This window comes from Pseudophryne corroboree, chromosome 5, assembly GCF_028390025.1.
Source record: "Pseudophryne corroboree isolate aPseCor3 chromosome 5, aPseCor3.hap2, whole genome shotgun sequence".
Taxonomy (NCBI): Eukaryota; Metazoa; Chordata; class Amphibia; order Anura; family Myobatrachidae; genus Pseudophryne; species Pseudophryne corroboree.
The window spans coordinates 611,172,591-611,199,068 of NC_086448.1; the positions used below are offsets into that span (position 1 = coordinate 611,172,591).

Genomic DNA, 26,478 nt, shown 5'->3' on the forward strand with positions numbered 1-26,478 from the left:
ACACGGTGATATATCGGAGGGTGAAGATGAGGTGGACATCTTGCCTCTGTAGAGCCAGTTTGTGCAAGGAGAGATTAATTGCTTCTTTTTTGGGGGGGGTCCAAACCAACCCGTCATATCAGTCACAGTCGTGTGGCAGACCCTGTCACTGAAATGATGGGTTGGTTAAAGTGTGCATGTCCTGTTTTGTTTATACAACATAAGGGTGGGTGGGAGGGCCCAAGGACAATTCCATCTTGCACCTCTTTTTTCTTTTCTTTTTCTTTGCATCATGTGCTGATTGGGGAGGGTTTTTTGGAAGGGACATCCTGCGTGACACTGCAGTGCCACTCCTAGATGGGCCCGGTGTTTGTGTCGGCCACTAGGGTCGCTAATCTTACTCACACAGTCAGCTACCTCATTGCGCCTCTTTTTTTCTTTGCGTCATGTGCTGTTTGGGGAGGGTTTTTTGGAAGGGACATCCTGCGTGACACTGCAGTGCCACTCCTAGATGGGCCCGGTGTTTGTGTCGGCCACTAGGGTCGCTAATCTTACTCACACAGCTACCTCATTGCGCCTCTTTTTTTCTTTGCGTCATGTGCTGTTTGGGGAGGGTTTTTTGGAAGGGACATCCTGCGTGACACTGCAGTGCCACTCCTAGATGGGCCCGGTGTTTGTGTCGGCCACTAGGGTCGCTAATCTTACTCACACAGCTACCTCATTGCGCCTCTTTTTTTCTTTGCGTCATGTGCTGTTTGGGGAGGGTTTTTTGGAAGGGCCATCCTGCGTGACACTGCAGTGCCACTCCTAGATGGGCCCGGTGTTTGTGTCGGCCACTAGGGTCGCTAATCTTACTCACACAGCTACCTCATTGCGCCTCTTTTTTTCTTTGCGTCATGTGCTGTTTGGGGAGGGTTTTTTGGAAGGGACATCCTGCGTGACACTGCAGTGCCACTCCTAGATGGGCCCGGTGTTTGTGTCGGCCACTAGGGTCGCTTATCTTACTCACACAGCGACCTCGGTGCAAATTTTAGGACTAAAAATAATATTGTGAGGTGTGAGGTATTCAGAATAGACTGAAAATGAGTGTAAATTATGGTTTTTGAGGTTAATAATACTTTGGGATCAAAATGACCCCCAAATTCTATGATTTAAGCTGTTTTTTAGTGTTTTTTGAAAAAAACACCCGAATCCAAAACACACCCGAATCCGACAAAAAAAAATTCGGTGAGGTTTTGCCAAAACGCGTTCGAACCCAAAACACGGCCGCGGAACCGAACCCAAAACCAAAACACAAAACCCGAAAAATTTCAGGCGCTCATCTCTATTTTGCACATGGCATTATCGACTCATCAAGCTTTAGCAGCCAAACCTGCTTTGTTATTGGTTATGTTAGCAGTTGTAGAAATAAAAGTGCCTACAGTATTTGCCCTTTTTATGCCCTAGCATGCTGGCACTTCTATCACACTGCAAATGTCTGTGCTAACGGTCATCAGTCAACATCATCTGCATGGGTCTTTGCACCAGGTGTTAAGCAGTTTAAAAAGGTATGACCTGGAGAGTTGCACACTCTCTTGGGACACTGGAGTACTCACCCAAATTTGTGAGTAGCCCAGAAATTTCTGAAGATTGAGTAAATATGCTGTGGCTGTTTACACCTGTGATCATATCATATTTATATAAACATGCCGTTTTAGAACTATGCTTCCCCTGTCCTGCCCTAATATATAAATGAAAGGTGCAGAAGTGGTAGAAAGGTGTGGTACATTTTGTCGACATTCATAATACTGACATGAGAGTATGAGACTGTTGAAATGGCTATTATGTCAACATGCTTGATGTGTCGGCAGGAGGAAAATGTCAATAATAAGTTCCTGGTGGTCGAGTGGTGCCTTACCTTGACCTGGTGGTCCAGTGGAACCTTATCTTGTCCATTTCTTCTCCTGGGTTCAGAGGTGAGATCATGATGATTTCCGGCTCATCCTACAGCAGTTCTGTCACTGAGCAATGCCCCTAACCCACCTCCTAGTGCCTAACCCTAACCCACCCCACCCCTCACGCAGCCTAACTCAAACCCTCCGCTACCTGCAGAATGTTGATATTGTAAACATGTCAACATTCTGCAGATGACATTGTTGAAATGTCTACATCATAATTGGCAACACTGTGGTGTCAACATTATGATTCTCAATGTTTTGAATGTCGACAGAGTCCGTACGCAGGCCCACTCAAGACGAAGCAGAAGAGCCTCCCGAGAGGCACTGTGCTCAGTGAGTGGAGTTTCTGTAATGTGCAGCATGCTTCATTACGTAGTGACCTCATGATGCGGCCATGTTGAATATGAAATGTGTGGCTTGGGGATTCTGAGCTCGGACTGGGCGGATGGCATCTACAGATGCTGGCGCTGGACATAGAGTGCAGCATTTTTAACCCCTGGGTGTGGTGGGTGCTCTGCGCCCACTTACAGCATTGGCAGCCGCTGTATAAGTAAGTAAACACACAATAACTAAGGGCCTAATTCAGACCTGGTCGCACGCAGGCTATTTTTTTGCACTGCTGCAACCAGGTAACCGCCGCCTACAGGGGAGGGGGTAATCCAGAGGCAGAACTACCGCCAGTGCAACCAGTGCGTTGCACTGGGGCCCGCCTCTGTCCAGGGGCCCAAAGCATGTAATGAGTCAAACTGACTCATTACATGCCGCTGTGCGCTGCGGGCAACCACTGCCCGCAGCGCACAGCCGCCCGGAGAGAGGAGAGGAGCAGTGGTACAGGGGAGAAGGAGGAGGAGGGAGCCGAAGGAGGGAGCCGCAGCAGCGCTTTACTACTGGTGGAGGCGCTGCTGCTGCTGCCCCTCTGCTTCACTATAGGCTGTCTTCCGAGAACAGCCTATAGTGAAGCAGAGGGGCAGCAGCAACAGCGCCTCCACCAATGACACAGCGCTGCTGCGGCTCCCTCCTCCACCTCCCTCCTCCTCCTTCTCACCAGCCCGGGAATCGTCTGACGCTGCACCGAGGAGCCTGAGCTAGCGGAGATGCCGGAGAGGGTAAGTATAATTCTTTCTTTCTGTCTCTTTCTTTCTTTGTTGGGACTGCCTGCCGCTATGTGTAAAAATGGGGGACTGCCTGCCGCAATGTGTAAAAATGGGGGACTGCCTGCCGCAATGTGTAAAAATGGGGGACTGCCTGCCGCTATGTGTAAAAAGGGGGAATCTGTCTGCCGTTATGTGTAAAAAGAGGACACTGTCTTCCGTCATGTGTAAAAAGTGCACGCTGTCTGCTCTGCCGTAATGTGTAAAAAGGGGGACGCTGTCTGCCGTTATGTGTAAAAAGTGTACGCTGTCTGCCGCTATGTTTAACAAGAAAAAACACAGGTTGTTGATCTTGCACAGAAATAGATTCAAAAATACAGGGAATGATATAGAAGCCAGAAATGGACGATCATATATTGGAAATCCCTATCTGTCCGTATGGCGGTGCGCCCAGGGTCATAAAAAGGAAGTACATATGTATCTACAAGGAGAAAAAGTATGACTCTAGTTTGGGCGCACTCTTATTATTGTTTACTTTTCAATTATGATCAAATGAGAAATGATAATGACATCTTAAGCTTGTACTCTACACCTCATTAGAAAACTCGAAACTGGATATATACTGCACGTATGACCATGTATGAAAATTGTATCAGGAAGGAACACCATTAAGTGTTACACAATAATGTGTGGAATGTTCAGATCCTTAATTATACCTGGATAATTGCATAATGGAGGGTGGCTACATCACAAGCAACCTCCGTCTGCCAAGAATCTGTACAAACTTGGTTTGTATTAATACAACCCTGAATAGGGTAGGGTTAGTGAATGAGAGAGCCCACACACTATGTGCTGATATCTGGTAGTTAGCCACTGTCTTAGATTGGTAAACTTATTAAGGATTAGGAAAATAGTAGGAATCAGTAAAGTAGTGATACTGCTGTTGGCGTTATTGCCCTAGGTAGATCTTCCTACTTCACCGGGTATTCCCTAGTAGTCACCCGTCTAGGTACTGACCCAGCCCACCTCCGTTTAGCTTCCAAGATCGGACGAGATTGGGCGTGAACGGAGGGGTATGGTCGTAGAGAGAAATTGCCCTACATCGCCAATGAGAGTGCACCGAAGCGGAAGGATGGATTCCTTCTCGGGAGAGAATATGATAAGAATGTATAGATAATAAGATGTGAATCTGCTGTCCCCGTTAGACTGGCGTGACGTGTCCCGTAGGGGACTAGTCCACCTGAATCGTGGATGAGAGTTCACGGAAGGAAGGAAAGTGAGAATGTAGAAAAAGAATTACAAAGTCATATAGGACACATATTTGGACGTTCTTAATTTCTTGCGGTCACCTGTTGGATTTCAATTAGATATGCGTCTTGGTGATGATAAGCAGTATCGTACAGATGATACAATTAAGAAGAGAAGCATAAGGTGCCGAGAGATAAACACACTAAATATTCACTTATGACAGTGGAAAAGTATGAATTTTTTAAACAGTGGTGGGCACACGGTATTTACCTAGAAAATGTGTGTATTTTTTGTTTGAAAAATAAATATACACACAGAATTGATTGAGTATGCACTCCTATGAGAGGGTATTGCAGGTAGTGTTCCTGCTTGGAATACCTGCTAGTCTTGCAGGAAAATAAGTTGTTTTAATATACACACAGACTTGTTTATATATACACACCTATGAGAGGGTATTGCAGGTGGTGTTCCTGCTTGTTAGAAAAATCCTGTGTTTTTTTTAACAAGGGTCTGATTGTGTGCCTGCTGGAACAGCAGGAAGACAAATTGTTTGAATATGCACACCTATAGTAGGGTATTGCAGGTAATGTTCCTGCTAACCAAAAAAAATTGAAACAAAAATAGTTAAAGAATACATATTAAGTATCACATATTCAGATGTCAGACATAGGAGGTGCCCCTTAGAGGACACACCTGTTGTAGGGAATAAGATATATACTATTTCAATGACAGATGGGCAAAAAATGCCCTAAACGAGATAAAAAGAATATTGGATATCACCCATTCCTGATGTCAGACATGAGAGGTGCCCCTTGGAAAAACGCGCTTCACCCGGTAACGGGCTTGTTCACTTTCATTCTGAGCAGCTGCTCAGAATGAAAGTGAACAAGCCCGTTACCGGGTGAAACGCGTTTTTCCAAGGGGCACCTCTCATGTCTGACATCAGGAATGGGTGATATCCAATATTCTTTTTATCTCGTTTAGGGCATTTTTTGCCCATCTGTCATTGAAATAGTATATATCTTATTCCCTACAACAGGTGTGTCCTCTAAGGGGCACCTCCTATGTCTGACATCTGAATATGTGATACTTAATATGTATTCTTTAACTATTTTTGTTTCAATTTTTTTTGGTTAGCAGGAACATTACCTGCAATACCCTACTATAGGTGTGCATATTCAAACAATTTGTCTTCCTGCTGTTCCAGCAGGCACACAATCAGACCCTTGTTAAGAAAAACACAGGATTTTTCTAACAAGCAGGAACACCACCTGCAATACCCTCTCATAGGTGTGTATATATAAACAAGTCTGTGTGTATATTAAAACAACTTATTTTCCTGCAAGACTAGCAGGTATTCCAAGCAGGAACACTACCTGCAATACCCTCTCATAGGAGTGCATACTCAATCAATTCTGTGTGTATATTTATTTTTCAAACAAAAAATACACACATTTTCTAGGTAAATACCGTGTGCCCACCACTGTTTAAAAAATTCATACTTTTCCACTGTCATAAGTGAATATTTAGTGTGTTTATCTCTCGGCACCTTATGCTTCTCTTCTTAATTGTATCATCTGTACGATACTGCTTATCATCACCAAGACGCATATCTAATTGAAATCCAACAGGTGACCGCAAGAAATTAAGAACGTCCAAATATGTGTCCTATATGACTTTGTAATTCTTTTTCTACATTCTCACTTTCCTTCCTTCCGTGAACTCTCATCCACGATTCAGGCGGACTAGTCCCCTACGGGACACGTCACGCCAGTCTAACGGGGACAGCAGATTCACATCTTATTATCTATACATTCTTATCATATTCTCTCCCGAGAAGGAATCCACCCTTCCGCTTCGGTGCACTCTCATTGGCGATGTAGGGCAATTTCTCTCTACGACCATACCCCTCCGTTCACGCCCAATCTCGTCCGATCTTGGAAGCTAAACGGAGGTGGGCTGGGTCAGTACCTAGACGGGTGACTACTAGGGAATACCCGGTGAAGTAGGAAGATCTACCTAGGGCAATAACGCCAACAGCAGTATCACTACTTTACTGATTCCTACTATTTTCCTAATCCTTAATAAGTTTACCAATCTAAGACAGTGGCTAACTACCAGATATCAGCACATAGTGTGTGGGCTCTCTCATTCACTAACCCTACCCTATTCAGGGTTGTATTAATACAAACCAAGTTTGTACAGATTCTTGGCAGACGGAGGTTGCTTGTGATGTAGCCACCCTCCATTATGCAATTATCCAGGTATAATTAAGGATCTGAACATTCCACACATTATTGTGTAACACTTAATGGTGTTCCTTCCTGATACAATTTTCATACATGGTCATACGTGCAGTATATATCCAGTTTCGAGTTTTCTAATGAGGTGTAGAGTACAAGCTTAAGATGTCATTATCATTTCTCATTTGATCATAATTGAAAAGTAAACAATAATAAGAGTGCGCCCAAACTAGAGTCATACTTTTTCTCCTTGTAGATACATATGTTTAACAAGGGCACGCTGTCTGCCGTTATGTGTAAAAAGTGTACGCTGTCTGCCGCTATGTGTAACAAGGGGACGCTGTCTGCCGTTATGTGTAAAAAGGGGACGCTGTCTGCCGTTATGTGTAAAAAGTGCACACTGTCTGCCGTAATGTGTAAAAAGGGGGACGCTGTCTGCCGTAATGTGTAAAAAGGGGGACGCTGTCTGCCGTAATGTGTAAAAAGGGGACGCTGTCTGCCGTAATGTGTAAAAAGAGGAATCTGTCCGCCGTAAGGTGTAAAAGGGTCTCTAGCTGGTGTAGTGGTGCTACTGTGCGGCGTAATTTGAAGAATGGAGACTACTGTGCACCGTTTTATGAATTGGTATTATTTTGTGGCCACACCCCTTCCCCATGAAGCCACGCCACTATGTATTTTTGTGCACTGCCCCTGTTTTGCATGCTGGGGAGGGGCTCCGATGCCGTTTCTTGCACACAGTGCTAAAATGTCTAGTTACGGCACTGTTGCTAGGTATCCATTTCCCTGGCCCTGAGCAGGTCCCCCTCACCAGATCCTCTCCAGGGGTGAGGGGGTGGACTTGGATGGGATGTGGTGGGGGAGGCAAAGCATTTTGTCGCACCTGGGCCCACCGCTCGCTAGTTCCGCCACTGGGGTAATCGCTGTGCAGGGGTGCGATCAGTTGTGCAGAGAAATGCACAAACAAAAGTTTGTGCGGTTTCTGCACAGCCCAGAACTTACTCAGCCGTTGCGACGATCCGGGATGTTGTTGACATCAGGAACCCTCCCTGGAAATGGCCGGGCACGCCTGCGTTTTTCCGGACACTTCCAGAAAACGGTGAGTTGCCGCCCACGAACGCCTTCTTCCTGTCAGTCATCTTGCGATCGCTTTCTTTGTCCGTTTCGTCACTGCCCGGTAACGGCCGTTGCCGGTGGTCGGCGCGCCTGCGCATTGCGGGTCACACACATGCACAGTACAGACCCGATTGCATGGCTGCGAAAAAATGCAGCGTCTGAATGACCCCCTAAGTTACAGCTTCAGCTAGGTCATGCCAAGCTATCACTACTGAAATGCTTTTATTCATATTGTCCTAATTAGAGAGAGGAGCTATAATGAGCCCTACTTATTAAATAGCAGGATGCCACACTGCGTGAGTTAACTGATCAGTTTTATGGATTGCCTTGGTGAATGTTTCCATTTAGAATGCTAGGTTCATTGCAGAGGAGGGCCCTGGAGGCAGATGGAGAAGGGCTGTGGAGACGGAGGAGATAGAGCAACTAAAAAGAGTATTATCTCTATCTTGACACTATATATAAAAGACGGTAGAATAAATGACCAGCTGATTGCAAAACATTTTAAAAAGCAGGGACATCCCCTAGAATCATTGATATATTTTATAATTGACTACATCCCTACACCTATGCATGAGGACGCAGTGGCGGAACTAGTGAGCGGTGGGCCCAGGTGCAACAAAATGCTTTGGGCCTCCCTCTCATCCCGTCCAAGTCCACCCCCTCACCCCCAACTCCGAATTAGGGATTCTTTGCATGCTCCCGTATAATGTATATATATAAGGGATTGCTGGCCACACGGGTGTGTGTGTGTGTATATATATATATACACAATATTCAGCGGCACTCAGGGATGCAAAGTACAGTATGACATAACAGGGTAGAGATACACATACAGATGGGATCCATTCAGGTTTAGGATGTGGATGTGTCCTAGATTTAGGATGTAGAGATGGGGGGGGATTATTTGGATGCAATGGGGGCACTGTGCTGGCGAGGATCTGGTGAGGGTGACCTGCTCAGGGCCATGGAAATGGATAACTAGCAACAGTGCTGTGACTAGACATTTTAGCGCTGTGTGCAAGGAACGGCATCAACCCCCCCCCTTATGTAAAATAGGGGCAGTGCGCGCCGTAGGCGTGCACACAAAATATAGGGGCATGGCTTCATGGGGAAGGGGTGTGGCCACAAAATAATACCAATTCATATTACGGTGCCCAGTAGTCTCCATTATTCAAATATTACAGCGCACAGTAGTGCCACTACACCAGGTAGAGCCCTTTTAACACATCACGGCAGACAGAGTCCCCTTTTTACACATTACAGCAGACAGCGTCCCCTTTTTACACATTAAGGCAGACAGCGTCCCCTTTTTACACATTACGGCAGACAGCGTCCCCTTTTTACATATTAAGGCAGACAGAGTCCCCTTTTCACACTTTTACGGCAGACAGCGTCCCCTTTTTACACATTACGGCAGACAGTGTCCCATTTTTTACACATTACGGCAGACAGCGTCCCCTTTTTACACATTACGGCAGACAGTCCCCCTTTTTTACACATTATGGCAGACAGCGTCCCCTTTTTACACATTACGGCAGACAGCGTCCCCTTTTTACACATAGCGGCAGACAGCGTCCCCTTTTTACACATTACGGCAGACAGAGTCCCATTTTTTACACATTACGGCAGACAGCGTCCCCTTTTTACACATTACGGCAGACAGTCCCCCTTTTTTACACATTATGGCAGACAGCGTCCCCTTTTTACACATTACGGCAGACAGCGTCCCCTTTTTACACATTATGGCAGACAGAATAGATAGATAGACAGACAGACAGACTTATAGAAAGTACAGATGATACTTACTGTCTCCGCTGTCTCAGGCAGTCAGGCTCCTCGGTGTAGCTTCTGGCAGAGCATGGGAAGGGGAGAAGGAGGAGGAGGGGGAGGAGGGAGCCGCAGCAGTGCAATGTAATTGGTAGTGGCACCGCTGCAGCTGTCCCTCTCCTTCCACATAGGCTGGCCGCCACTCCTGTGATGAGGAAAGCGCATCCCAGCATTCACAGTGGCGGAAGGAGAGGGACAGCTGCAGCGTTGCCTCCACCAAATACATTGCGCTGCTGCAGTTCCCTCCTCCACCTCTCTCCTCCTCCTTCTCCCCGTGGCTGTGTCCCTGCGCTCTCCTCTTCGGCGGACCGCCCGCAGCACACAGCAGCAGGTGGCTTGTAATGAGTCAGTTTGACTCATTACATGCCGCTGACTTTGGGCCCCTTCACAGTGGCGGGCCCCAGTGCAAGGCACCGCTTGCACTGGTGGTAGTTCCGCCACTGTGGGGACGATAGGGGTAAATGCCTCTTAATTAAGGAAACAAAGAGGATTTGGGGTTAGGTACCAACTATCCCAGGAGGGTTACATGAAAAAATACATTGGAATACTATATGATAGAGATAAGTGGAGAACTGAACCCACCCGAACATTGAGATCCGAGCTGGGATCTGAGTCTGGCTTGGGACTTTCCGCCTTACTTGGATCCCAAAGCGAGGCCGAACGTCATCTTCCTGCTGTCGGATTCTCACGGGTTTTGGATTCTATAAAAGTCCCTGGTGATCTGCGCCATCTTCACTCCGGCTGTCGAGAGTGTACTGCAAAGCCTTGTCCGTCCCAGTACTCAGGGCCGGATTAACAATGGGGCTAATGGAGCTGCAGCTCCAGGCCCACCTTCAAAATAGGCCCACAGCAACTACATACTGCTGTAAACAGGAAGAAAAAAAATTCCTGCTACAGCAGCTTCTTGCCAGTGACGCTGCAGTGCGGTGAGCACAGCTGCAGTGCAGAGCCACCCTGCCAGCACCTCTATTTACTGCCGACTGCAGGGCACGAGGATCCAGCCAGCGGCTCTAAGACCCAGCACTGCTCTGCTGCCGGCATCTCCGCAGTGTAGATGAGGGGATGAGTGGGAGGGGACAGGACAGGCCCCACCATTACACCAGGTACTCGCCGGGCAGCATGGACCACGACCTCAAGTTACCGGGAAGCTCATGCTGCATTCCCTATTCTGGCGGCTCCCGTGGTGTTCTCTTCTCAGCCGCTGCTTACTCTAGATGCCAGGCGGGCCGTCGGCGGCTGTGCCATGATTGGCATCCGTGGAAAGCCGGGTGTCCCCTGTTGTTCTCACCTTTTGGTGCAAGTAGGTCAGAAACCCCGGAGACCCCTATTATTGCATTACTGGAGCCACCATCTGCAAGTGTCAGGTACTGTCATATACAGAATAAATTACATAACCCAGAGCTCTGCTATTCCCCTCTCCCCTCCCTAACCAGACTAATCCTTCTCCTCCCCGTCACCAGGCTAATTCCCCCCCCCCCCAGACCAGGCTAGCCCCCCCCCCCTCCCCGTCACCAGGCTATCCCCCTCCTCCCCCTGTCACCAGGCTACCCTCCCTCCTCACCAGCCCAATCCACCCTCCTCCCCCTATCACCAGGCTAATCCACCCCCTATACCAGTCTAATCCACCCTCCTCAACCTGTCACCAGGCTAATCCACCCCCTTTACCAGCCTAATCCACCCTCCTCACCCTGTCACCAGGCTAATCCACCCCTATTACCAGCCTAATCCACCCTCCTTACCCTGTCTCCAGGCTAACCGACCCCCTCACCAGACTAATCCTCCCTCCTACCCTTGTCACCAGGCTAACCTGCCCCCACTCACCAGGCTAATCCTCCCATCCTCCAGCTGTCACCAGGCAAATCCCCCTCCTCCCCCTATAACCAGGCTAACCCTCCTCACAAAAATAATCCCCCTCCTCCCCCTGTCACCAGGCTAGCCCTTAGCAAACTATTCCCCCCCTCCCCCTGTCACCAGGCTAACCCCCCACCAGCCTAATCCTCCATCTTCCCCATCACCAGACTAATCCCCCTCCTCCCCCTGTCACCAGGCTAACCCACCCCTTCACCAGACTAATCCCCCCTCCTCTTCCTCACCAGGCGAATACCCTTTCCACCCTTGTCACCAGGCTAATCCCCCTCCTCCCTCATCACCAGGCTGATTCCATCCACCCCCCCCCCCCACCAGAACACCTGACTGTTCTTCCCCTTGTCTTCCTCCCATCTTCCACTGTTCTTCCCATATCTCCCTCCCGTCTTCCTCCCATATAGCCCCTATTCTTCCCCCCATCTTCCACTGTTCTTCCCATAGCTCCCTCCCATCTTCCTCCCATATAGCCCCTATTCTTCCTCCCATCTTCCACTGTTCTTCCCATAGCTCCCTCCCATCTTCCTCCCATATAGCCCTTATTCTTCCTCCCATCTTCCACTGTTCTTCTCATATCTCCCTCCCATCTTCCTCCCATATAGCCCCTATTCTTCCTCCCATCCCCCGGGTGCCTCCCATCTTCCCCTGTTCTTCCACCTGTCTTCCCTTCTTTCTTCCTCCCATAATCTAAATAGGGACCACCCAAAAAATGGGGTTTGGTCTCATTGAGAAGGGGCATCACCACACAATAGTACCCTCCTTATACACCTTACGCCACACAGCAGCGCTCCTTACACACCTTACGCCACACAGCAGCGCTCCTTGCACACCTTATGCCACACAGCAGTGTATCTTAAACATCTTACGCCACACACCAGTGTACCTTAAACATCTTACGCTAAACAGCAGCGCTCCTTACACACCTTACGCCACACAGCAGTGCACCTTAAACATCTTACGCTACACAGCAGCGCTCCTTACACACCATGGAACTCTATTTTTTTTTTTTTTATAAATCATAAAAACAGCTAAAATAATGTAATTTGGGGTTGTTTTTGTTCCTACAGTATTATTAACCTCAATAACATTAATTTCCACTAATTTACAGACTGTTCTGAACATCTCACAGCTCACAATTTTGTTTGCATCCAGTTTAGGCCAAAAAATTGCACCAAGGTAGCTGGACGGAGCAGCATTATTTATTTATTTATTTTAATAGGTTTTTTTTATAATTATAATTTTAGGCTCTTTGTTTTCTGCTTTTATTATTTTAATTTTACACTGGGGCGGAGCCCCTGGATGGATGAACAGAGCACCCCTTAATGGACGGAGCAGCCCCTTGATGGACAGATGCAGCAGCAGCAGCAGCCTCTGGATGTATACTGGGGTACAGCACAAAATAGAATGGAATATAAATTTCTTTATGATTTTAACACTGGGGCAGAGCCCCTGGATGGACAGACAGAGCACCCCTTAATGGACAGAGAAGTCCCTTGATGGACGGACACAACAGCAGTCTCTGGATTGGGTACAGCACAAAATAGAATATTTTTTATTTTTTAACACTGGGACAGAGCCCCTGGATGGATGGTCAGAGCACCCCTAATGGATGGTGCAGCCCCTTGATGGACGGACACAGCAGCAGCCTCTGGATATATACTGGGGTACAGCACAAAATAGAATTACATTTTTTTTCCCACTGGGACAAAGCCCCTGAATGAACTGACAGAGAGCACCCCCTTGACAGATCACCTCCTTGACAGACAGAGCAGCCCCTGGAGAACACAGCAGCCCTTGTATGAGGACACAACAGCCCCTAAATGTGAGCCCACAGCAGCAGACAGCACGGATTCATCCGTGCTGTACAACATCCAAAGCCGGAGTGAAGATGTCACCAATCACCAGGACATATATAGAATACTAAACCCGCGAGAATCTTACAGTGGGATGACGTTTTGCCTCGTTTTGCGTTACGAGGAAAGCAGGAAGTCCCGAGCAGGACTTGGTTCCTGGCTCGGATCGGGATGTTCGGGGTGGAGTGTGGGGGGGTTCGGTTCCTCAGGAACCGAACTTGCTCATCTCTAAGTTATATAATTTTTTTGGTGATGTTTATATTTAGATTTGCTTTGTTTCAGATCCTGTGGCTGAGCTGTACAGCTTTTATGGGTGTACACTTCTCAGCATGTGTTGTTTCCACTGGTGGAACGCAGACTTCCTGAGCCATTTGGAATGCAGGAACCGGAAGTACTGCGGGACTGGTGGCTGGTGGCCGGGGAACCCATACCTCCCAACATGACCCTCTCCAGGAGGGACAAAATGCTCTGCTCCTGGACTTTTCTGATTTCCGGTACCTGTGTTGAACAGGTTAATAGATCAGAAAGATGTTTCACCACTGGTGATGGCAATCATACATTAAGGGGGAAGTCCAGGACCAGAGCATTCTGTCCCTCCTGGAGAGGGTCATGTTGGGAGGTATGGAACCCAGGTGCACAGTGTGGCCACAGGTGAATATGTTTGAGTGTGAAGGTATTTATGGGGGTGGGGGTTGTCTTTAATGTGTTACTATATGCTTTGTCTGTGGTCCTGAGAAAGTGCTGCGTTTCCAAAAACGTTTGACCTTATGACTCTATGACACAACGTTTAACTCTATGACATGTTGCTTTTGATTACAGCTGATTTGCTTTAATGAAAGCCTCTGAGTGCTGTTTTTGTATGGATATTTTTCATAAATATATACAGTATATATCCAAATTAGACAGATGGTTGTGCAATCAATGTCTTATCCTTAAAATGTATCAGGTCCGTAATGTCCAAGATGTGAGCGCAAGCACTTCCAATAAACAGTGTAACCAACACTGTTAATCCATTAGAGCTGAAAGAAATGAAGGCGCACTCAGTGAGTAAAAGTATCAAAGGATTTTACTACAAAGTAACAAGCTCACATACATCGAGGTAAAAGATCACCAGCATGCAGACGAATCCCTGCTGCCTCTGGAGCAGCTTGCAGTGAGCCACAGCGCTGGCAGGTGTATAATCAATTCAGCGTCTCAGCCGACGGACCAGTGTTCCTGAAGTGTAACGAACAGGGCTGTTTCTAGCCAATTTGGCTCCCAGTGCAAGATTTAAAAATGCGCCCCCCATGATATAAAAAAATGTGCCCCCCCCCCCCCCCCACACACCTAGATAAAAAAAAAACTTGCGCGCGCACCCGGCAAGGGGGCGTGGCCTCATCTAAATGGGTGTGGTCTCATTTAAATGGGCATGGCCTCGTCTGAAAAGACTACCTCACAATCCAGTTTTTGACCCTGCTCCAACAGATCACGACCACCACAGGAAAAAAAAATTCTACCATATTAAGCCCCACACAGTAATGCCCCCTGCACCATATTATGCCACACACCGCAATGCCCTTGATACATTAAATCCCCACACTACGGCAGGCAAGAGTCCCCATTTCACACATTACGGCAGGTGTCCCCATGTTACACATTGAGAGAGAGAGAGAGAGATAGAGAATACTTACAGAGGCGATTACCGCTCTTCGGCCCGCCTCACCAGTCGCTCCTCACGCCGGCCTTTCCCTCTTCCTAACTTGGATCCCCCTCGAGGGGGGGGGGGGAGTTTCGCGGAGTGACGGGGCTGCGTTGTGACGTAACGATGCAACTGCATCATTCCGTGAAACTCCGCCCCCCGAGCGGGTTACTCGGGGAGAAATACGAGGGGGAAGCAGGGAGCCACAGTTAGTGAGCAGCGGGCGCCCAGTGCGGTTGCACTGCTCGCCTGCCCCAAGAAACGGCCCTGGTAACGAACATACTCAAATGGAGTCAGCAGCAATCCATTTCCTTTATAAGGTGTAAAACATATATCAGCCGGTGACTTCCGGTAGCAGCATGTACTGTTGCCCAACATATATCCCCAGTGTAAGACACTTCAAGCTGTGAACCGCACTGAGAAACAGGATAGATTGCTGTGGGTCAACAGGTTTAATGTACAGAGCAATGATCTTTCCAAAATTAGCAAGGCATTTTGTCCCACTGTTCAGACAGATAAACAATTAAGTTGTCTTTCTAAATGTCGGATTATACCAGCGTAGAAGCGCGGCAAAAATATTCCCCTTTGGGGAAAAGTGATATTAAGAACTCCTATTTTCTTACCCCACAATGCCCTAGTTGTTTCCGCTGCTTGGGGTGTATCACCTGTAGCCATATGCTGGCTGGGGACACTTTCTGTCATCCCTACTCTGGGGAAAAATGATAAAATACGCCACTGGGTCACCTGCACAACAAAGTTTGTGGTGTATTTGCTCTGCTGCCCGTGCGGCTTGCACTACGTCAGAAAGACTGAGTGCATGCTGAAGGAAAGAATTGCTGGTCACAGACATGCCATCAGAGCAGCTCTAAGTTTGGGGCAAAGCGATCAGCCTGTGGCCTGACATTTTCTGAATGCCCTTCACTCCATGTCTGTATTGAGACATCGTATTATAGATCATATCCCCCATTAAAGAGAGGAGGGGATTGTGGTTTGTTACTTAAAAAAATAAGATTTTACTCACCGGTAAATCTATTTCTCGTAGTCCGTAGTGGATACTGGGAACTCCGTAAGGACCATGGGGAATAGACGGGCTCCGCAGGAGACTCGGCACTCGAAAAGAAAGATTAGGTACTATCTGGTGTGCACTGGCTCCTCCCACTATGACCCTCCTCCAGACCTCAGTTAGGATACTGTGCCCGGAAGAGCTGACACAATAAGGAAGGATTTTGAATAGAGATGAGCGCCTGAAATTTTTCGTGTTTTGGTTTTGGGTTCGGTTCCGCGGCCGTGTTTTGGGTTCGAACGCGTTTTGGCAAAACCTCACCGAATTATTTTTGTCGGATTCGGGTGTGTTTTGGATTCGGGTGTTTTTTTCCAAAAACACTAAAAACAGCTTAAATCATAGAATTTGGGGGTCATTTTGATCCCAAAGTATTATTAACCTCAAAAACCATAATTTACACTCATTTTCAGTCTATTCTGAATACCTCACACCTCACAATATTATTTTTAGTCCTAAAATTTGCACCGAGGTCGCTGTGTGAGTAAGATAAGCGACCCTAGTGGCCGACACAAACACCGGGCCCATCTAGGAGTGGCACTGCAGTGTCACGCAGGATGTCCCTTCCAAAAAACCCTCCCCAAACAGCACATGACGCAAAGAAAAAAAGAGGCGCAATGAGGTAGCTGTGTGAGTAAGATTAGCGACCCTAGTGGCCGACACAAACACCGGGCCCATCTAGGAGTGGCACTGCAGTGTCACGTAGGATGTCCCTTCCAAAAAACCCTCCCCAAACAGCACATGACGCAAAGAAAAAAAGAGGCGCAATGAGGTAGCTGTGTGAGTAAGATTAGCGACCGTAGTGGCCGACACAAACACCGGGCCCATTTAGGAGTGGCACTGCAGTGTCACGTAGGATGTCCCTTCCAAAAAACCCTCCCCAAACAGCACATGACGCAAAGAAAAAGAGATAGTATACTCGTAACTAGTATGTATGTATAAAGAAAGAAAAAAAAACCACGGTTAGGTGGTATATACAATTATGGACGGGCTGCCGAGTGCCGACACAGAGGTAGCCACAGCCGTGATCTACCGCACTGTACTGTGTCTGCTGCTAATATATAGACTGGTTGATAAAGAGATAGTATACTCGTAACTAGTATGTATGTATAAAGAAAGAAAAAAAAACCACGGTTAGGTGGTATATACAATTATGGACGGGCTGCCGAGTGCCGACACAGAGGTAGCCACAGCCGTGAACTACCGCACTGTACTGTGTCTGCTGCTAATATATAGACTGGTTGATAAAGAGATAGTATACTCGTAACTAGTATGTATGTATAAAGAAAGAAAAAAAAACCACGGTTAGGTGGTATATACAATTATGTACGGGCTGCCGAGTGCCGACACAGAGGTAGCCACAGCGTGAACTACCGCACTGTACTGTGTCTGCTGCTAATATATAGACTGGTTGATAAAGAGATAGTATACTCGTAACTAGTATGTATGTATAAAGAAAGAAAAAAAAACCACGGTTAGGTCACTGGTATATACAATTATGGACGGGCTGCGGAGTGCCGACACAGAGGTAGCCACAGCCGTGAACTACCGCACTGTACTGTGTCTGCTGCTAATATATAGACTGGTTGATAAAGAGATAGTATACTCGTAACTAGTATGTATGTATAAAGAAAGAAAAAAAAACCACGGTTAGGTGGTATATACAATTATGGACGGGCTGCCGAGTGCCGACACAGAGGTAGCCACAGCCGTGAACTACCGCACTGTACTGTGTCTGCTGCTAATATATAGACTGGTTGATAAAGAGATAGTATACTCGTAACTAGTATGTATGTATAAAGAAAGAAAAAAAAACCACGGTTAGGTCACTGGTATATACAATTATGGACGGGCTGCGGAGTGCCGACACAGAGGTAGCCACAGCCGTGAACTACCGCACTGTACTGTGTCTGCTGCTAATATATAGACTGGTTGATAAAGAGATAGTATACTCGTAACTAGTATGTATGTATAAAGAAAGAAAAAAAAACCACGGTTAGGTCACTGGTATATACAATTATGGACGGGCTGCCGAGTGCCGACACAGAGGTAGCCACAGCCGTGAACTACCGCACTGTACTGTGTCTGCTGCTAATATAGACTGGTTGATAAAGAGATAGTATACTACTAATATTATATACTGGTGGTCAGGTCACTGGTCACTAGTCACACTGGCAGTGGCACTCCTGCAGCAAAAGTGTGCACTGTTTAATTTTAATATAATATTATGTACTCCTGGCTCCTGCTATAACCTATAACTGGCACTGCAGTAGTGCTCCCCAGTCTCCCCCACAATTATAAGCTGTGTGAGCTGAGCAGTCAGACAGATATATAATATATATAGATGATGCAGCACACTGGCCTGAGCCTGAGCAGTGCACACAGATATGGTATGTATGTGACTGAGTCACTGTGTGCTGTGTATCGCTTTTTTCAGGCAGAGAACGGATTATAAATAAAAGTGGTGGTCACTGGTCACTATCAGCAAAACTCTGCACTGTACACTACTGAGTACTCCTAATGCTCCCCAAAATTAGTAAATCAAGTGTCTAAACGGAGAGGACGCCAGCCACGTCCTCTCCCTATCAATCTCAATGCACGTGTGAAAATGGCGGCGACGCGCGGCTCCTTATATAGAATCCGAGTCTCGCGATAGAATCCGAGCCTCGCGAGAATCCGACAGCGTCATGATGACGTTCGGGCGCGCTCGGGTTAACCGAGCAAGGCGGGAAGATCCGAGTCGCTCGGACTCGTGAAAAAAAACATGAAGTTCTGGCGGGTTCGGATTCAGAGAAACCGAACCCGCTCATCTCTAATTTTGAATCCCGGGTAAGACTCATACCAGCCACACCAATCACACCGTATAACTCGTGATACTACACCCAGTTAACAGTATGAAATATAACTGAGCCTCTCAACAGATGGCTCAACAATAACCCTTAGTTAGGCAATAACTACATACAAATATTGCAGACAATCCGCACTTGGGATGGGCGCCCAGCATCCACTACGGACTACGAGAAATAGATTTACCGGTGAGTAAAATCTTATTTTCTCTGACGTCCTAGTAGATGCTGGGACCTCCGTAAGGACCATGGGGATTATACCAAAGTTCCCAAACGGGCGGAAGAGTGCGGATGACTCTGCAGCACCGAATGAGAGAACTCAAGGTCCTCCTCAGCCAGGGTATCAATTTTGTAGAATTTAGCAAACGTGTTTGCCCCTGACCAAGTTGCAGCTCGGCAAAATTGTAAAGCCGAGACCCCTCGGGCAGCCGCCCAAGATGAGCCCACTTTCCTCGTGGATGCGGCAATCCAGCCGCAGAATGCTCCAGCTGAATTGTGCTACAAATTCAGCGAGCAATAGTCTGCTTAGAAGCAGGAGCACCTATTTTGTTGGGTGCCTACAGGATAAAAAGCGAGTCAGTTTTCCTGACTCCAGCCGTCCTGGAAATATAAATTTTTAAGGCCCTGACTACGTACAGTAACTTGGAATCTTCCAAGTCCCTAGTAGCCGCAGGCACTACAATAGGTTGGTTCAAGTGAAAAGCTGATACCACCTTAGGGAGAAACTGGGGACGAGTCCTCAATTCTGCCCAATCCATATGGAAAATCAGATAAGGGCTTTTACATGACAAAGCCGCCAATTCTGACACACGCCTGGCCGAAGCCAAGGCCAATAACATGACCACTTTCCACGTGAGATATTTCAAATCCACAGTTTTAAGTGGCTCAAACCAATGTGATTTTAAGAAACTCAACACCACGTTGAGATCCCAAGGTGCCACAGGAGGCACAAAAGGGGGCTGAATATGTAGCACTCCCTTTACAAATGTCTGAACTCCATGCAGTGAAGCCAGTTCTTTCTGGAAGAAAATCGACAGAGCCGAAATCTGGACCTTAATGGAACCCAGTTTTAGGCCCATAGTCACCCCTGACTGTAGGAAGTGCAGAAAACGACCCAGCTGAAATTCCTCTGTCTTCCTGGCCTCACACCACGCAACATATTTTCGCCAAATACGGTGATAATGGTTTGCGGTTACTTCTTTCCTGGCTTTTATCAGCGTAGGAATGACTTCTTCCGGAATGCCCTTTTCCTTTAGGATCCGGAATTCAACCGCCATGTCATCAAACGCAGCCATGGTAAGTCTTGGAACAGACAGGGCCCCTGCTGTAGCAGATCCTGTCTGAGCGGTAGAGGCCATGGGTCCTCTGATATCATTTCTTGAAGTTCTGGGTACCAAGCTCTTCTTGGCCCATCCGGAACCACGAGTATCGTTCTTACTCCTCGTTTTCTTATTATTCTCAATACCTTTGGTATGAGAGGCAGAGGAGGGAATACATAAACCGACTGGTACACCCACGGTGTCACTAGAGCGTCCACAGCTATTGCCTGAGGGTCCCTTGACCTGGCGCAATATCTAGTTTTTTGTTTAGGCGGGACGCCATCATGTCCACCTGTGGCCTTTCCCAATGGTTTACCAACAGTTGGAAGACTTCTGGATGAAGTCCCCACTCTCCCGGGTGTAGGTCGTGTCTGCTGAGGAAGTCTGCTTCCCAGTTGTCCACTCCCGGAATGAACACTGCTGACAGTGCTAAGACGTGATTTTCCGCCCATCGGAGAATCCTTGTGGCTTCTGCCATCGCCATCCTGCTTCTTGTGCCGCCCTGTCGGTTTACATGAGCGACTGCCGTGATGTTGTCTGATTGGATCAGTACCGGCTGGTTTTGAAGCAGAGGCCTTGCCAGACTTAGGGCATTGTAAATGGCCCTCAGTTCCAGAATATTTATGTGTAGGGACGACTCCTGACTTGACCAAAGTCCTTGGAAATTTCTTCCCTGTGTGACTGCCCCCCAGCCTCGAAGGCTGGCATCCGTGGTTACCAGGACCCAGTCCTGTATGCCGAATCTGCGGCCCTCTTGAAGATGAGCACTCTGCAGCCACCACAGTAGAGATACCCTGGTCCTTGGAGACAGGGTTATCAGCCGATGCATCTGAAGATGCGATCCCGACCACTTGTCCAAGAGGTCCCACTGAAAGGTTCTTGCATGGAACCTGCCGAATGGAATTTTGCTTCGTAAGAAGCTACCATTTTTCCCAGGACTCGTGTGCAGTGATGCACCGATACCTGTTTTGGTTTCAGGAGGTCTCTGACTAGAGATGACAGCTCCTTGGCTTTCTCCTGCGGGAGAAACACTTTTTTCTGTTCTGTGTCCAGAACCATCCCCAGGAACAGTAGGCGTGTGGTAGGAACCAGCTGTGACTTTGGAATGTATAGTATCCATCCGTGCTGTTGTAGCACTTCCCGAGATAGTGCTACTCCGACCAACAACTGCTCCTTGGACCTCGCCTTTATAAGGAGATCGTCCAAGTACGGGATAATTAAAACTCCCTTTTTTCGAAGGAGTATCATCATTTCTGCCATTACCTTGGTAAAGACCCTCGGTGCCGTGGACAGTCCAAACGGCAGTGTTTGGAATTGGTAATGGCAATCCTGTACCACAAATCTGAGGTACTCCTGGTGAGGATGGTAAATGGGGACATGTAGGTAAGCATCCTTGATGTCCAGGGATACCATGTAATCCCCCTCCTCCAGGCTTGCAATAACCGCCCTGAGCGATTCCATCTTGAACTTGAATTTTTTTATGTATGTGTTCAAGGATTTCAAATTTAAAATGGGTCTCACCGAACCGTCCGGTTTCGGTACCACAAACAGTGTGGAATAGTAACCCCGTCTTTGTTGAAGTAGGGGCACCTTGACTATCACCTGCTGGGAATACAGCTTGTGAATTGCCTCTAGCACAGCCTCCCTGCCTGAGGGAGTTGTCGGCAAGGCAGATTTGAGGAAACGGCGGGGGGGAGACGCCTCGAATTCCAGCTTGTACCCCTGAGATACTACTTGAAGGATCCAGGGATCCACCTGTGAGCGAGCCCACTGATCGCTGAAATTTTTGAGGTGGCCCCCCACCGTACCTGGCTACGCCTGTGGAGCCCCCGCGTCATGCGGTGGACTCAGAGGAAGCGGGGGAAGAATTTTGATTCTGGGAACTGGCTGACTTGTGCAGCTTTTTCCCTCTTCCCTCGTCTCTGTGCAGAAAGGAAGCGCCTTTGACCCGCTTGCTTTTCTGAAGCCGAAAGGACTGTACTTGATAATACAGTGCTTTCTTAGGCTGTGAGGAAACCTGAGGTAAAAATTTTTCTTCCCAGCTGTTGCTGTGGATACGAGGTCCCAGAGACCATCCCCAAACAATTCCTCACCCTTATAAGGCTCTATGTGCCTTTTAAAGTCAGCATCACCTGTCCAGTGTCGGGTCTCTAATACCCTCCTGACAGAATGGACATTGCATTAATTCTGGATGCCAGCCGGCAAAATATCCCTCTCTGCATCCCTCATATATAAGACGACGTCTTATGTTCGCAAAATAGTATCCCTGTTTGACAGGGTTACAGACCACTATCTGCAGGTCTCAGTCTAGTACCTGAGTGTGTAAATACAGACTTCAGGATAGCCTCCTGCTTTTTATCAGCAGGTACCTTCAAAGTGGCCGTATCCTAAGACGGCAGTGCCACCTTTTTTGACAAACGTGTGAGCGCCTTATCCACCCTAGGGGATATCTCCCAGCGTAACTTATCCTCTGGCGGGAAAGGGTACGCCATCAGTAACTTTTTAGAAATTACCAGTTTCTTATCGGGGGAACCCACGCTTTTTCACACTTCATTCACTCATTTGATGGGGGAACAAAACACTGCCTGCTTTTTCTCCCCAAACATAAAACCCTTTTTTAGTGGTACTTGGGTTAATGTCAGAAATGTGTAACACATTTTTTATTGCCGGGATCATGTAACGGATGTTCCTAGTGGATTGTGTATATGTGTTATGGTCTCCTGCCCTGTGCTGCCACGTCGTCATGGCAACCGGGAGACAAGTGCTAGTGGAGTAACCTGAGCGCAGCTGATACTCCGGTTCGGGTCTTTTGCTGTGCAGTGGTTATAGGCTCTGTGCACGGCAGGGGATCCGGTGCTGATTTTTGTGCTCACAGTCTGTGAGGTCTGAGTGGGGCGTGGACAGCACCTGCTTTATAAGGCCTCTTTTCAGAGTAAGCAGATGCTGCTGAATCTTTGTTGGTTAGTCAGTTCATGAAAGTTAGCCAGTACTGTGTAGCTTTGTATTTGTTTGTTGCTTACTGCAAATAGGCCTGGGGATTTGGTATTACACTCTGCCAATCCAGACCTAGCAGTAAGACTGGAGTCAGTCGTTTAGCTTGCTGGGGTTCTGTTACTACTCTGTGAACTTAGCAAGTTTGCGGCTGTATTCTAAGACTTGCCTGTCTAATCCTGTCTCACTGTGCTAGGTGTCAGGGGTCAGTTTAGTGGCAGTAAGCTAAAACCTGTGCACTGCAAGTGAGAAATAGGATTGTGGAGACTCTCCTTGTGTCTATCATTCCATCTCTGACCAAGGAGTTTACTGCCACACCCGTTGGTAACCCTTTAGGGTTTTGCTGTTGCCCTTAGCAACAGCATTTCGGGTTCTCTACGTATTAAAACACAACATCTTGCTTTTTCTATCTGAGCAGTTCTAATACAAGGGAGATACCCAGTTCCTTAGCCTCTGGGCTTCTCTGTTCACTTTGTGTGTATTTTGTTACCCTATCACCTTCTGTGTACGTTATGTCATATTCCCCAGTTTGTCTGTGAGTCCATTTGTTTTGCATAACAGTTCAAACACCAGTACATTCCTGCAGACACTGGAGTGCATAACAGTTCTGACACCAGTACTTTCCTGCAGGCACTGGTGTGCATAACATATTCAGCAGCCCAATACTCCTGTTGAAATTTTGTGGGAATATGGAGCATACCCCTCAAAATACGTTGCAACAGGTGGTCGATCAGGTGCAGGTCCTGACTCGACAATTTAATGATTTGTCTATTAAAATGCACACCTCCCAGGCTGCTGGCGGAGCTCCCGCAGCTCCTGCAGGGGTTAAGGAGCCGAAAGTAAATCTCCCGGATCGTTTTTCTGGAGATCGCTCGCAGTTCTTTTGTTTCAAGGAGAGCTGCAAGCTATACTTCCGGCTTAGGCCTCAGTCTTCTGGGTCGGAGATTCAGCGGGTGGGCATAGTGATTTCCTTGCTACAAGGAGACCCACAGGTCTGGGCATATGGGTTGCAGCCTGACTGTCCGTCGCTTAAAAGTGTTGATGTTTTTTTTACGGCACTGGGCATGTTGTATGATGACCCTGACAAGACGGCCTCAGCCGAGGCTCAGATTTCGATCCTTAAGCAAGGGCGAAGGCCAGTTGAGGTTTACTGTACGGAGTTTCGGAGGTTGGCCCATGATACCCAGTGGAATGACCCAGCCCTGAGACACCAGTACCGAAGAGGTCTTTCTAACCAGATAAAGGACCAACTGGTACAATATCCCTTGCCTGATAGCTTGGATCAGCTCATGCAGTTATCCATCCGGGTGGATAGACGGCTGAGAGAGCGTAGGCTTGAAAGGGAGACTGAGATTTCCTTCCTTCCCAAGGGAACCTCAGACTCTGAGGAATTTTCTGAGGAGCCTATGCAGATTGGGGCTACCCGCCTCTCCTCGCATGAGAAGACGCGGAGGAGACAGCAGGGGTTGTGTTTGTACTGTGGGAATAAAGGTCATGTGGTAGTATCATGCCCAGAAAAGCCGGAAAACTTCAGGGCCTGAGGGTGATGGGAAATATCCTGTCAGGCCAGAAGTCAGAATTTCCCAAGAAGACTTTTATCATTCCGGTGACCTTGAAGATCCTCGGTCAAACTGTCAGGACTGAGGCCTTTGTGGACAGTGGGGCCGACGGGGTTTTTATGGACTGCCAATTCGCCCTGAAACACTCTGTTCCCTTGGTACCCTTGGCATCGGAAATTGAGATTTGTGGGTTAAACGGGGAACCATTATCCCAAGGTAAAATTACCTCTTGCACTAGCCAGATTTCTTTGTTTATTGGAGCCACACACTCTGAAAAATTGTCCTTTTATGTGACTGTCTGTACTTTTGCCCCATTGGTGTTGGGGTTACCCTGGTTAAGGGCCCACAGTCCTCAATTTGACTGGGTCTCTGGGGAGATTCTTAGTTGGGGTACTGATTGTTTCAGGAGTTGCTTGAGCCTTCCAGTCAGGCTCTCGCAGCTAAGTTTGCCAGGATTACCAGGGTGTTATGCAGATTTTGCGGACGTGTTCTCCAAAAAAGTTGCAGAGGTACTACCTCCCCATCGCCCCTATGACTGTGCCATTGATTTGTTGCCAAATGCTAAGCTTCCCAAGAGCAGGTTGTACTCCCTGTCACGTCCTGAGACTCAGGCTATGGCGGAGTACATTCAGGAGAACTTGGCTAAGGGATTTATCAGACCTTCACAGTCTCCAGTTGGGTCGGGGTTCTTCTTCGTGGGTAAAAAGGACGGTTCGTTGCGACCCTGCATCGACTTCAGGGAATTGAACCGTATCACGATTAAAAACTCATACCCACTGCCTCTCATTTCGGTCTTGTTTGACCAGCTTCGTACTGCCACCATTTTTTCTAAGATTGACCTACGCGGTGCGTACAATCTAATCCAAATAAGAGAGGGGGATGAATGGAAGACTGCCTTTAATACCCACTCAGGGCATTATGAATATTTGGTGATGCCTTTTGGGCTCTGTAATGCCCCGGCAGTCTTCCAGGATTTCATGAATGATGTGCTCAGGGAATATTTGGATAGATTCTTAGTTGTATACTTAGATGACATCCTAATCTTCTCCCATTCCCTGGAGGAACATCGGAAGCATGTACGCTTAGTCCTCCAGAAACTCAGAGACCACCGGCTTGGGGCGAAGCTGGAGAAGTGCGAATTTGAAGTTCAGCAAATCGCATTTCTAGGATATATTATCTCCCCAGAAGGTTTCCAAATGGAGGGTTCCAAGGTACAGGCAGTCCTGGATTGGGTGCAGCCCACTAGTTTGAAGGCGCTTCAGCGTTTCCTGGGCTTTGCGAATTTTTATAGACGATTTATCGCTGGATTTTCGTCTATAGTGGCGCCCTTGGTGGCACTCACTAAGAAAGGGGCGGATGTTGCTCACTGGTCTTGTGAGGCTAAAGCGGCTTTTGCCCGTCTCAAAAGGGCATTTGTTTCGGCCAAGGTGCTGCGACACCCAGATCCAGAGCGTCCTTTTGTGGTGGAGGTGGATGCCTCTGAGATGGGTATTGGGGCAGTGCTTTCTCAGATGGGAGTGTCTGATAATCGCCTTCATCCCTGTGCTTACTTTTCCCGTAAATTTTCGCCTGCCGAGATGAATTATGACGTGGGTAACCGGGAATTGTTGGCTATTAAGGATGCACTCGAGGAGTGGAGACACTGGCTTGAGGGGGCTAAGTTTGTGGTCTCAATTCTCACTGACCATAAGAATCTGGCATATTTAGAGTCAGCGAAGCGTCTCAATGCCAGGCAGGCACGATGGGCTTTGTTTTTTGCTCGCTTTAATTTTTTGATAACATATCGCCCTGGGTCAAAAAACATCAAGGCTGATGCGCTCTCGCGGAGTTTTGCTCCAATCCAGGAGACCACCGAGGAGCCGTTGCCCATT

The 26,478-nt window shown here is 47.7% G+C and overlaps 1 long non-coding RNA gene and 2 pseudogenes across 5 annotated transcripts in view; 2 read left to right on the plus strand and 1 right to left on the minus strand.

Moving 5' to 3' along the window:
* The window catches only part of LOC134929260 (uncharacterized), a 183,419-nt gene that overhangs the window by 103,163 nt on the left and 53,778 nt on the right, over positions 1-26,478 (plus strand). The window lies entirely within an intron of this gene.
* Positions 3,976-4,094, minus strand: LOC134930270 (5S ribosomal RNA; annotated as a pseudogene).
* On the plus strand, positions 6,149-6,267 carry LOC134930272 (5S ribosomal RNA; annotated as a pseudogene).